This window comes from Saccopteryx bilineata, chromosome 1 (genome assembly GCF_036850765.1).
Source record: "Saccopteryx bilineata isolate mSacBil1 chromosome 1, mSacBil1_pri_phased_curated, whole genome shotgun sequence".
NCBI classification, from domain to species: domain Eukaryota; kingdom Metazoa; phylum Chordata; class Mammalia; order Chiroptera; family Emballonuridae; genus Saccopteryx; species Saccopteryx bilineata.
This window is the reverse complement of record NC_089490.1, coordinates 286,956,365-286,970,600: the sequence shown is the minus strand read 5'-3', so window position 1 is coordinate 286,970,600 and position 14,236 is coordinate 286,956,365. Positions and strand designations below refer to the sequence as shown.

General features: G+C 36.1%; 1 protein-coding gene across 3 annotated transcripts in view; it reads left to right on the top strand.

Annotated features, from left to right (window-relative positions):
* Positions 1 to 14,236, top strand: part of CDH18 (cadherin 18) — a 713,946-nt gene that overhangs the window by 300,766 nt on the left and 398,944 nt on the right. The window lies entirely within an intron of this gene.

The window sequence follows — 14,236 nt, the reverse complement described above, 5'->3', positions numbered from 1 at the left end:
AGTCTTCTGTATCCACACATCCAGGCCACATTTTCTTTAGTTAAAACCCCTCCGGTGCATACTTTCCATGCATGTAAAGTTTTTCTTTTTAAATTGTTGTAGTTATTATAACATGGAAGTAAAAATGGGCATTAAAAAATGTTGAAATATTTCCTCTGGCATGCTTCAGGCTTTGCTCTTAGCCAGAATTATTTAGGGAACCACTTGTTTGCAAATAGCTTTTTTTGTTACCTATTAGAGAGTGAAGGCTTGTGTATAAGCTATGAAAACATTAAGGAAAGACAGAACAGGAATGCATTGGATTAACTTCATTTCTAAAAGAAGAATGTTTAGTTCTAGGAATCTGAAGTGCATCAGAGTAAATATATAAACTCATACTTACCTCATTCCACCACCATGAGGGATACAAAAATAGTCCAACACATTAAACTCTTCTAAAGTCTAAATATCCTGGAAATAACTCATTCAGTCAGACTTTTTTTTTATTCATTACCTTGATGTTGAACCTGTTTGTACCAGTTGTTATTCTACCATCTAGGATATAACAGTGGGAGAAGTAACCCCTGCTCTCATGGAATTTATATCTATTGTAATTAGCTGTTAAAGACTAAGTCCATGCTCAGAAGAGGGAGAATTCAAGAGAAGCAAGCTAGAGAAGTGGGGAAAGGTATATCAAAACTGAAAATGCTATTCCATATGTAAGTAAGTGGATATGATTAGAAATCAAACATTTTAATCTAGTTCAAAAGATAGATTCACACCAGAGATAAAAATTGGTGAGGCAATAATACATGTTTGTGTTTTAAGCCATTAGAATATCTATGCTACTTTTCCTATATAATGCAAAATCTAAAAACTGGTTCTCACAAAGTGTGAAGGATTAAGAAAGGTATCAGGAAAGAAAACTAAGAAGAGGTTCAAGATATAGGAGAAAATCTAGGACTCTAATGTCCTGGAAGCAAAAAAGAAGAAATTTGAATTGAGAAAGTTAGACTAGCTATTGAAAGTGAGATTAGCTTCTATTTGGTCAAGAAGTATTACACTCAATGTTAAATTTAACAGTGATTACTACTGATTTTCACAAGAGCTCTTTTAGAAGAATTATGATAGCAAAGTACTGACAAAAATGGTACAAAGGAAGGAAAAAAAAAAGAGGCAAAATGGAGTGAGTATAAGTAATTCTTTCCCAAAATTTTCTTTCAAGGAAAAAAACAAAATGCTGCAATAGCTGAAAAAAGTAACTGGGTCAATACTGGGTGTATTTATCTACTGATAGAAATATCTAAGGAAAGGAGAAAAATAATGATGGAAGGTCAGGAGAGAACTGACAGGATGCTTTATTGAGAATGTAAAAGAGATGAACTCTAATGCACAAGTAGATTACTTGAAACTTGATGGGAACACAGCCATGTTTATTGACACTAAAAAAAAAGAAGGCAGGTAATACAAAAATAGATGTGAGTAGGTGGGCTAATGTATTTTTTCTGGTTACTTCTCATCTATGTTGAGTACGATGTATTATCATGTGCTCAGTGAAAGGATGGGGAAAGAAGTGGTACAGGTTTAAGATAGAATAACGTGTAAAGGTTCTGACTATCAGAAAAAGATATTGAATGGAGCCAGATGGTCATGTTTTGTATTGTGTTACTACTTTAGTGTAAGGATCATAAACTTAATGAGAAACCAGAATGGATGATTTTGTGAATATTTTTTTAGTCGTTTTTCAGTTGCATGGACACAGCATGGAGAAGAAGAGTGTTTATGTTTACTGGTATTACAATTTAAGTATTTGATGAGAATTAAGCAAGTGATTTAAACATATATGCAAGGACATACTTTTAATTAATGTGCATGGGGTAAAGAAGGAACTGAGGACATGATGAATGTAAGGTACTAGGAAAAGATGGTAGAGTCGCTGGGCTGTAGTTTTAAAGACACATAAAAAATGTTCAAATTAGTATGATAAAGTCACTAAAATGAAGAGATTTGAGATGGTGGGGAAAGAGTGATACTTGCCAAGTGAAAGAGTTGAGAATATTAAAGTAATGTCTAGACTAATCAGGCGGTGACGCAGTGGATAGAGCATCTGACTGAGAACAGGAAGAACCAGTTTGAAACACTGAGGTCACCAGCTTGAGTGCAGGCTCATCTGGTTTGAGCAACACCGGCTTGAGCCCAAGGTTGCTGGCTTGGGCAAGGGGTCACTCTGTTGCTTGGGGCCCCCTGGTCAAGGCACATATGAGAAAGCAATCAATAAACAACTATGGTGTCCCAAAAAAGAATTGATGCTTTTCAGCTCTCTTTCTTCCTGTTTGCTGTCCCTATCTGTCCCTCTCTCTGTCTTTCTCTGTGTCTCTCACACACACACACAAAAGTAGTGTCTAGTGGATGACTATTATGAAGAGAAGTTGAGGTGGGGTACAGATCAATACCTCTGGAAAAGAGGATGTCAAGAAATTGAGAAACTCAGAGTATTGACAGGGCCATCTATACATATTTGTAATGGAACTGTTGAAGAGAATATGTGAACCAAATTTTTTAAAGGGGGAGCTAGTTAATATACAGAATTTTATTTATTTTTTATTTTTGTGAGAGAAAGAATGAGAGAAACAAGAAGATCTATCTGTTTCTGTAAATGCCCTGACTGGGGATCGAACTGGTAACCTCTGTGCTTCAGGATGATGCATGAACAAACTGAGCCACCTGGCCAGGGAAATATTTGTGTGTGTGTGTGTGTGTGTGAGAGAGAGAGAGAGAGACAGAGAGAGACAGAGAGAGAGAGACAAACAGGAAGGGAGAGAGATGAGAAGCATCAATCATTAGTTTTTCGTTGCAACACCTTAGTTGTTCATTGATTGCTCTCTTATATGTGCCTTGACCATGGGGCTAGACCAGACCTAGTGGCCCCTTGCTCAAGCCAGAAACTTTGGACTCAAGCTGGTGAGCCTTGCTCAAACAAGATGAGCCTGTGCTCAAGCCGGAGACCTCAGGGTTTTGATGCTCTATCCACTATGCCACAACCAGGTCAGGCAGGGCAATATTTTTTAAATAAGGATTATAACCTAAATGTGTCCACACATAGGTCTGAAACTGATCTACTCCTATGACAGTATTCATCTGACTGTGAAATCCTTGATGTATTCCCAGCTATCAGGTCTGATGTGCTTAATGTTTTCTGCTCCTCCCATTATCAGAGACCAAGAATCTAAAGAGGGATAGAAAGTGGTTTGCAAAGTGATATGCTCTACCTTTACTTTTAGTTCATAAATTTTAATTCATAAATTCAGTTTCCAGCAAAAAATAGGTACTTAACATTGTGAAAAACAGATGGAATAGAGTGCAGAATGAGAGATTTGTAGGTATCTTTGTTTAAAGAGGAGGAAGTATGGCATAGGAGAGAGGATAGAATGTGAGAAAGAGAAGAAAATAAAATTTAAAGAAGAGACAAGAAGGTATAGATAAGCATGTGGACAAGTAAACAGTTAGAGGGGTAGACAGGCCAAGAAGGAGATGGATGCAAAAGAGTTCATACAAAAACTGAGAGATAAATAAAAGACTGAAAAAAGGGATTTTGAACAAAATTCTCTTATTTTACTATGTGTTTAGCAATATATATTAGCCATTTGCATTTTTCCATTTCCAGGCCTGAAAAGATTAACAATTTTCAGGTACTTGCCGCATAAACAAATATTTAAAAAGATGACTTTTATATCTGATCTGTAGTTAGATACCACTAACCAATTTTAGATTTTTTACATTAAAATGCTGAGTGTCTGAAAACTTAAAGGAGCTAGGCCTATATTTAAAGCAGAAATATTGTTCTTAGAAAGTAATATCACTAGCCCTAACATTCAGGTCTGAATTTTAATCACATTTATGAGAAGTATATTCATCACAATTTTTACAGTACATGTTAACTTCAGAAGAAAATAGAATTTTGTTTATGGAATCAGAAATATATATATATATATATTTATATTTTTATGTTATATTATATTTATTATATAAAAATATGTAAATATTTATTTCCATTTAAGACATGTAAAACTGAGAGAGAAAGATTTAGCTGTAGATTTGTATTAGCATTTTAACAAAGTTGAAGTTATTTTGACAGATACAATCACACCTGAGATTATATTGGGAAGACATGCAATTATTATTGAAGAATCCTTTGTAAAAACTAACAGGTATTATTCATCAAATATGTGAAAGTTTATAATGTTCTAAAATAATCTCTAGATATGACAATTAACAAAGTGATTTATCTAAATGGAGTACCTCATGTGAGTTTACTGATGTTGTATATATAACATGAGTTGTCTAATATATAAGTATTTTAGTACATAGTGAACTAACCCATGACTGCTGAATATATTTAATAATAATGTGAAAGAAAGAAAGAGAGAGAGAGAGGAAGAAAAAAAGAAAGAAAGAAAAAAAGAGGAAAGAAAGAAAGAAAGAAAAGAGAAACCAGACCACATTCCTACACCATACAAAAGAATGAACCCAAAATGAATTAAAGACTTAAATGTTACACTCAAAACAATAAATATCCTAGAAGAAAACATAGGTAGTACGATCTTGGACATTTCTCATAAAAGTATTTTTTTCTGGCCCTGGCCAGTTGGCTCAGCAGTAGAGTGTCGGCCTGGTGTGCAGGAGTCCCAGGTTTGATTCCCGGCCAGGGCACACAGGAGAAGCGCCCATCTGCTTCTCCACCCCTCCCCCTCTCCTTCCTCTCTGTCTCTTTCTTCCCCTCCTGCAGCCAAGGCTCTACTGGAGCAAAGTTAGCCCGGGCGCTGAGGATGGTTCTGTCGCCTCTGCCTCAGGCACTAGAATGGCTCTGGTTGCAACAGAGTAATGCCCCAGATGGGCAGAGCATCACCCCCTGGTGGGTGTGCCGGGTGGATCCCGGTCGGCGCACGCGGGAGTCTGTCTGACTGCCTCCCCGTTTCCAACCTCAGGGGAAAAAAAATAATAATTTCTGAGATAGCTCCTTGAGCAAGAAAAATAAAAGAATAAATTAGACAAATGTGACTACATCAAATTAGAAATTTTATACACATAAAGGAAACCATAAAAAAATGAAAAAACAACCCACTGAATGAGAGAACATATTTGCCAATACTACATCTGATAAGGTGTTAAGAGCCAAAATTTATAAAGAACTTATGTAATTTAACAATAAAAAACAGATAATCCAAATAAAAACTAGGCAGAGGACCTGGATAGACACTTTTTGAAGATGATATATAGTTGGCCAACAAACATGAGAAGATGCTCAACATCACTAATCATTAGAGAAAAGTAAATTAAAACTATGAGATTTCACCTCACATGACTATCATCAGTAAATCAACAGACAAGTATTGAGAAGGATATGGAGAAAAGGGAGGCTTTGTGTACTGGTGGTGAGAACGTAGATTATTGCAGCCACTGTACTGTGGAAAGCATTATAGAGTTACCTTAAAGAATTAAAAATGGAACTGCCTTATGACCCAGAGATTCAACATCTGGGAAACTATCTGAAGAAACCCAAAACACTAATTTGAAAAAAACTATGTACGGCTATATACATTGCAGTGTTCTTTACAGTAGCCAAGATTAAGAAGCAGATCATGTCATTGGTAGATGAATGGATTCAAAAACACCTGTCATATGCTGACACAATGTAATACTATTCAATTGCTTAAAGAAGGAAAGCTTACCCTTTAAAAGCATGGATGGACCTGGAGAGCATTATGCGAAGTGAAATAAACCTTCCAAAGAAAGACAAGTACTATATGATTTAACTCATATGTGAAACCTAAGGGCAAAATAAATTAACAAACCAAATAGAAACAGGCTCATATAAACAGAGAACAGACTGATATCTGTCAGAGGGGAGGGAGGTTGAGGGGTTGAGTGAAAAAGGTGAAGGGAGTACACAAAAACAAACAAAAGAAACAAAACAAAACGAAAACCTCATAGACAAACAGTATGGTTATTGCCAGAGGGAAAGGAGTATGTGGGAAGGTAGAAAAGTGTATGGGGAGATAAATGAAGATGGAAGGAGACTGAACTTGGAGTAGTGAAGACACAATAAAATATATAGATAACGTATTATAGAATTGTACAACAGAAACCTATATAGTTTTAGTAACCAATGTCTCTCCAATAAATTCAATAAAAATAAAAATAAATTATATTTCTCAAGATGTCATATGTGACAAAGTCTTGATTACTTTCTAATTCTCAGGTTTACTTTTCTCTTTCTTTCTTTCTTTCTTTATTTCATTCATTCATTCATTCATTCATTCATTCTTTCTTTCTTTCTTTGCTTTTAGGTAAGAGCAGGGGAGATAGTCTGGTGCCAATGCTTGAGTACAGAGCTATTTTTTAGTGCCTGAGGCTGATGTGCTCCAACAGAGCTATCCTCAGTGCCCAGGGTCACGCTCAAACCAATTGAGCCACTTGCTGTGGGAGGGGGAAAAGGAGGACGGGAGAAGCAGATGGTCACTTCTCCTGTGTGCCCTGACCAGGGATCAAACCTGGAAGATCTATATACTGGGTAGACACTCTATCCACTGAGCCACAAGCCAGGGCCTCAGGTTTACTTTTCATTCTTGAATTTATTTCCATTCTCAGATGTTTGTTTATTCCAGTTGTATTTTTCTCTATTAAACTTCAGAAACATCTTCAGATATGAATTTTTAATTTGTTTGTATTCTGAATTTTTTTTACTTTATAAGCAATGATGGCCATGATCGTCTTTAAATATATGATGAGTCTTATAGTAATACAAGCAAGGCCTGTTTTTTTATAAGCTTTCCTGTAGATTTACTGTTGGTTTGCATCTAGCCTGCTCCTTTGCAGCACACTAGGCGTCCTGTTATTGAACCACTCTGAGCTCTTTGCACTGACTACCTTACCTTTTCTTTCTCTGCTCTTGCAACAGCATCCTTGGAGCTCTATGGAGCCTCTCACATGGTAACCACCTGATTGATACTTCCTCCTTGATTGATAAGATTATAGAACACAAAATGCTACATTTGAGAATGTAAGAGGGATTTCTGTACCATATTTTACTTTTCATAGAGTGGGGGATTTTTTTCTTTTTAATACAGGTTATCACCCACTCTAAAATTATTTTCCTTTTGTTTTCACCTTTCCTTTCCTTTTGTGTTGTAACTCTGAATCTTCAGTGTGTATGCATGTGTATTTCTCCTTTCTTGCTGTACCTTTAGCTTTTTAACACATCCAGTAGGTGATATTTGACAGTAATTAAGAATGCACACTTTGGCACCAGGTTCCTTGAGTTGGAATCCAAGAATTTTTAATTATCAGCGGGATAAGTATGAGATCTTAATAAATCACTTAGCTTCTTTGTGTTCCATTTTTGGCAATTTTATGCTGGGAATGGTAATGTTAGGATGTGACCTTAAGGCTCTTTTAGGCTAAAATGAGCTAATCCTTGAAAGATCTTTGAATATTTTTGGCATATATTATAAACCTATTCTAAGTGGGTGTTAGTCACTGTTCTTGTCTTTTACTCTGTCTTTCTCATTATGCATCTGAAACTATATGTATTCTTCCCATCTAAGTTTCTACATCAGCCACTTCTCACTGTGAGTGAGGAGCCTAACAACCATTATCCTTGCCACCAAATGCTGTTGTGCATTTATTTCCATTAAATCATTGGAAATATGAAAATTCTGAGATGAACTTGTATGGTTATAATATGAAAATTCAACCTATATAAATACATTTAGATGATTCCAAACTTAATAAGAAACAGTGCAGTAAGAAGTAAGGCCTAGGCTGTAAACCTCAGCTTACAATAGCACATAAACACACCAAGATGTAAGGTTCTGATATTTCAAGATCTTGCTTAATTTAAATGTCCATGTACATCATGCAATAAATACCATGCAGATGATTACCAGTTTCTCAGTTTCAGAATCTGAGGACAATGCTGAGACCTAATCAAGAAATTTACTTATTCATTAATTCATTAATCCATTTATTCAGTCAGTAAGTAACTAGTGCACACATACTTGGGGAGTTAGACAGCTTCAGTATAAATTGGATGCTTATGCATACTTACAGAGATGTAACATACAGTGTGTCCATAAAGTCATGGTGCACTTTTGACTGGTCACAGGAAAACAACAAAAGACAATAGAAATGTGAGATCAGCATCAAATAAAAGGAAAACTCCCAGTTTCATACCTATTCAGTACAGTTCGATGTGGGCTTACACACAGATATTTTAGGGCTCCTTATGTAGCTATCTATCCCATATAGCCTCTACAGACTCGTCACTGACTGATGACCTACCAGACAGGGGTTTCTCCACCAATCTGCCAGTTTCCTTCAACTGCTTATCCCACCGAGTAATGTTATTCCTATGTGGTGGCTCTTCGTTATAAACGCGCTGATATTCACGTTGCACTTTGGTCACGGATTCAAATTTAGCAAACCACAGAATACACTGAACTTTCCTCTGTACCATCCACATCTCGACTGGTATAGCCGTGGGCTGCTCCGCTGTATACACGGTGTTACATCATCATCTGCACATGCACACATGCTGCCACATCATCCTTCAGAAACTGGGAGGGTTTTTCTTTTATTTGGTGCAGATTTCACATTTCTATCGTCTTTTGTTGCTTTCCTGTGACTGGTCAAAAGTGCACCATGACTTTAGGACACACTGTATATGCACCAAAATGAAAAAATGCTTGACAAAGCAAATTATAAGTGCATGAAAATGCTCAAGCAATACATACTTATAATGTTTTCTTTCTACTCTAGGCTGGTGCTATCTGAATATTCCTCCTAACTCCCAGTAGCTCATATGCAGTAGTTCTTCTAGAATCCTTTTTATACTAATATTTTTTCCTTAATGTCATTTCCCACAGAAAACATTTGAGCCAATCTTGTGATTCAATCTTATCTTGATGCCTGAGTGTCTTATATGTATAACAGCACTCTTCTTTCCATATGTAGCATGGAACATTTAAGTATCATTAATACCTATGCCTAATGCCAAACTAAACCTAAATGATTAAGAAATTTGATTCAAAGGCCTATTTCTTGAGTTGTCTAATACTGATGAGAAGGAGCAATTGGTAACTTATCAGTATGAGACTGACACAAAGTGTCAAGGCCTTTTTTCTTTTCATTGAACAGATGAACAGAAAATATGAACAGATGTGTACTTGGCATGCGTGGTGAATCCCGCTGATTAAAAGTTAAAAAAAAAATTTCTGTAGTACCAAATGACATTTCAAGAAATTTTATGGAAGCTTACCTCTACTACACAATTAAGAATGGAAACCACTTGTAGGTAAAGCTGACATTTGAAAAACAATAGAAAAAAAATGCTGTGTGTTTCTTTCAACCCAGTTTCTAGAATTTCCTCTGACTACATTTCTCCAGCTATAAAATGGGATAATATCCCCCATGTACAAGATGTGGTGAGGATTAAACAAGGAAGCATATGAAAAGAGCTTAGCAGAGCCTGACACTCGGGAAGCACTCACTAAGTTTATTAGCAGATGCTGAGGTTCACAATTGGAATTCATCTATCCATAGATGATTCGTTGCAATACCAGCTCCAGGCTCTTATCTCCCCAGATCCAGTCTCTTTCCAGTATTTTGCTCTCTTTTTCTATTTTTAGTCATTGTTTATTTCCATCTTTAAAAATGTCCTATTGCTTGCATCTGGGTATCATGAGCCTGGGCATTCTCCATTCTATATTTTACAGAATGTTTAGAAACATAGTTCACTTTTTCTGTGTGAAATTTGTATAACATTTGGTGAATTCTAAACCAGATACAAAAGTAAATAGCCTTGATCATGTCTAGGTTCCTCATCTTTTATTTTGTGTAACTAATTCTTATGCAGTTTTTACATAAAGCTTTCTATGCCAGGCAAAGTTCTAAGTGCTTGCAAACATTAATTTATTTGTATTAGTAATTTCTAGTACTAAAAAAAAATTATGATACATTAGTGAGCAGTGTATTTAATAAATCTCTGTTTCAACAATATTTGTTTTAAATATTTGGGTACAATTTAATTCAGCTTAAGTATCTTTGGACTGTAGCCATAGAAAGCTGCGGGGGCTCTTTGCAGGTAATTTGGAGAAGCTTTTGTCCTCCTCTCAGAGTTTGGGTATTGCTTAGCCTTCTCCATGGCAATAAAACATGCAGCATAGGGCCTGGCGTGCTGTGATTTTAGGAGCTCTGCGTGATCAAAGAGCAAGTTTGTGTAAATAAATAGATTTATCTCAAATAAACACAATAAAGTAGAAGGGATTTGACAGATACAAAATCTCTTGGAGTCCTAGTGGCTACATTCTCTATTTAAAGGCTCAGAATTGCAATAAACCAGAATTTAGAAGAGGCAGGCCATCTCCAGGGTGAGAGACAGAATAGAGGCTTGCAATTTATTTATATGCTTGATAAATAAATATGTACATCATATAAATTGTTCAGTATTCTAAGGATAAATTGAGACTGAATTTTTCAAACTTTTTTTCTATGTCAAATTTGTAATTTTTTCCATAAAATTAATTTTTTCATACATTGTGTTGACAACATTGCATTCCTTCATTAGATAGCATCTAAACTGTGATGAGATTCATCAAATTATGATTTTACTAAAAGCAGAGGTATCACAATAAATTTTAGTCTGTTTTCATATTTTTTCAGAATTATGAATCTTCAATATTAAAGGAGATATTTTATGTTATTATTATTGCTAAGTGATTGGCTACTTTAAATAGTATCGTGTAATGGCTAAGAAAATTCCTGAGTTCCACTCAAGCCTCCATCACTGTACAGCCTTTTGAGTTTGGCAAGTTACTTAATCTCCTCTATGAAGTTAGTACAAGATTTGAAACTATCTATAGAGTCTTGTGAGGATAAACTGAGTTATTGCACGTAAACTACTTAGCAAGCTATCTGGAACATGTTTTAGGGAGAGAATTCTGTAAGAGTCTCTTGTGTTTCTGCACGTCTTCCGAGCAAGAGGTGTTGATGTCCTTATATAAACCATAGATCAGAGATAAAATAGAGATAGATAGAACCATAGATCATAGAGATCGAATCTTCCTTCAAGGAAAAGGAAAGATTTATTTCCTGACCAATGTAATAAAGATAATGTCTCCTTCTGTGGAAAAATTGAGCTTGTCGGCTAGGAGCTAGCTTGAGAAGATCAGGGTTTCTAAACTTGGGGCTCTTTAATATGTGTAGGCATGTGTAATATACACATGAGCTGTTTCACACAGTCCCTGTGATACTAGTGTGGCAAGGAGAACTAATGTGAACATGTATCCCAGGTTTCCTGCTGTGTCCTGAGTAGTGATATTCTTTGTCTCTACTTTGGAGTCCCACGTTTTATGCCACCATTTATAAAACTGTTACGCAGGTTAATTTAGATTACAGGAGGAGACAATTTTAGACCCTTCACATTTATGGATTACATGATTAGCACTCAATAAATATTAAGTATAATAATAATTATTAATACTAGTTATTATATACTGCTCACAAAAATTAGGGGATATTTTATCACTTTATATTCATTTTTGAAATATCCCCTAATTTTTGTGAGCAGTATATAAAGTGGTCATAACACAGAAGTACTTAATGTAAAATTGCCAAAACTCTCGAGACCAATAGTGGGGCAATTAACTAAAACAGTCCTGCAACAATCCACTTAATGTTGGGTTTTCCTTTGCATTTTTTATGAAAGACATAATGTTTAGGTTAATCAGACTATGGTCTAGCTATTTGGCCTTTTTATTTAATTAATGCCTTACTCATACAGATGTTTTCAATAATGAAAATAAATATTATTATTATATTACTTTTTAAATATTTTATTGATATGAATTCTAGCCATGAAACTCTAAAATTCCTAGGCATACTTCTCCTAAAGAAAATAAAACAAACCAAAAACCATACACACACAAACAAAAAACAAAACAAAAAAACAGTAAATAAACTTGGAAACAGAATCACTGATTTTCATTTTGGTAACAAAGGAAAACCTCATGTTATACCAAATTTTTCATATACTCTTTACCTAGAAAATAAAAGCAATAAAATCATATTTAAGAGTCAATTTTCTTACCTATTATTTCTGTAGAGTCATTTAATTAAAATGATATAGTATTGATTGATATGTTATAAATAAAAATGTTAACTTTATATTAATTTCAGTCTCCAAAGTATCTTTTTGTTTTTTCTTTTTTTGCATTTACAAAATTGAGAAAAATCTTGATTACCAAAGATAAATAATTACACGGAGTCAGTGTTTCAGGACCAAACTCAGCAAACTCAGGTTGTTCTTCCATTAAACAGGGATGGTTGAGGCAGCCTTGTTCTGAGGTCAGCACAAAAGTGAGTTAGCTGGAATTTACTTATAGTGAGCTAATGGTTGCCCATGTGTTCAAACATAGTTTACTTTTTATGTTGATTATAATTTAAAATTTTTTTTAAACATTATTTTAAAAATTATTATTATAAGATAAAAGTATGTTAGGAATGAAAATAAGAGCAAAGATGTATTAGATCTCTGAAGCTTCTTCATATTTCGGCAGACTATACTTTAAAAGCCACAGTGCCAAATAAATAGTGTATGGGAAGTATTTAAGTTGTATTCATTTGAGTGGAGGGACCTGAATACGTTTATTTTCTGCATGGGCTCCCGTTCTCTTCAGTCATCGCCTGTCTTATGCTCGCCCTGCTGCCTTTACTCAATTACTTACTGCTTTCTATACTCATCTGAATTTTAACCTGGTATTAGATGAATCCTAATATCCTATTAAAAGTTAAAGTGCTATAATTTTAAGAATGTAAAAAAAAAGGTAAGAAAAATAGAAAACAATACAAGGAGATATTTAAAAAATAAAGTGTGAACCTGAGTAGGGGAGAAGAGGAGGACGTATATGCTAGATTGTTGATTTAGGAAAAAAAATTAAGTGTCTATATAGCATCAACAAAAGACAGTTATTTTGCTGTTAATAAATGTTTGTCATAAATTAATGATTGAAAAACCATCATCTATGTAGCTTTTCTCAGTGTATGACAGTGACATTGCATAACATAAAATGTCAGTGCTGGCTGGTTGGCCCAGTGGATAGAGTGTCAGCCTGGTGTATGGACGTTCTAAGTTTTGTTTTTGTTTTTTTTGTTTTTTTTTGTATTTTTCCGAAGCTGGAAACGGGGAGAGACAGACAGACTCCCGCATGCGCCCGACTAGGATCCACCCGGCACGCCCACCAGGGGCGACACTCTGCCCACCAGGGGACGATGCTCTGCCCCTCCAGGGTGTCGCTCTGTTGCGACCAGAGCCACTCTAGCGCCTGGGGCAGAGGACAAGGAGCCATCCCCAGCACCCAGGCTATCTTTGCTCCAATGGAGCCTCGGCTGAGGGAGGGGAAGAGAGAGACAGAGAGGAAGGAGAGGGGGTGGGGTGGAGAAGCAGATGGGCGCTTCTCCTGTGTACCCTGGCCGGGAATCGCACCCGGGACTTCTGCACGCCAGGCCGGTGCTCTACCACTGAGCCAACTGGCCAGGGCCTGACGTTCCAAGTTTGATTCCTAGGACACACAGAAGAAACTGCCATCTGCTTTCCCCCTCCTCCCTCCCTCCCTCCCATCTCTCCCTCTTCCCCTCTCACAAGCCAGTGGCTTGATTGGTTTGAGCATCAGCCCAGGGTGCTGAAGATATTAATAGTTCAGTTGGTTTGAGCTGGCTTCAGGCACTAAAAATAGCTAGATTGATTTGGGCATCGGTTCCAGATGAGGTTACTGGGTGGAGCCTATCAGGGCGCATGCAGGAGTCTGCCTCACCATCTCCGCTCCTCTCACTTAAAACAAAAACAATAAAATGTCAACAAACTATGGCAGTGTCCCCTAGAAAATTATAATGTTATAGCCTCACTATATCCAGCACACTTTTCTTGCCAGTTAGCACACGGCACAACCCAGACTGTGTCTCACTGGAGGTGGTGTGGTGTTTCATCTTCAGACACTTTTCCACAGGAGGCAAACAACAGCTTTAGGTAGTTGTTAGAATTTCTCCAGTTAAACATGAGTCTTTCAGAATCTGTCACTTTGAGAAGAGTATGCTATGATATAATAAGAAATCCGTTAAGTATAGTTTCAGATTTTTAAAGGGTTTTGAGCCTGATCTTTAGGTCTTTAAAAATAACTGCATTGTCAGTTTAATGTACTATCCA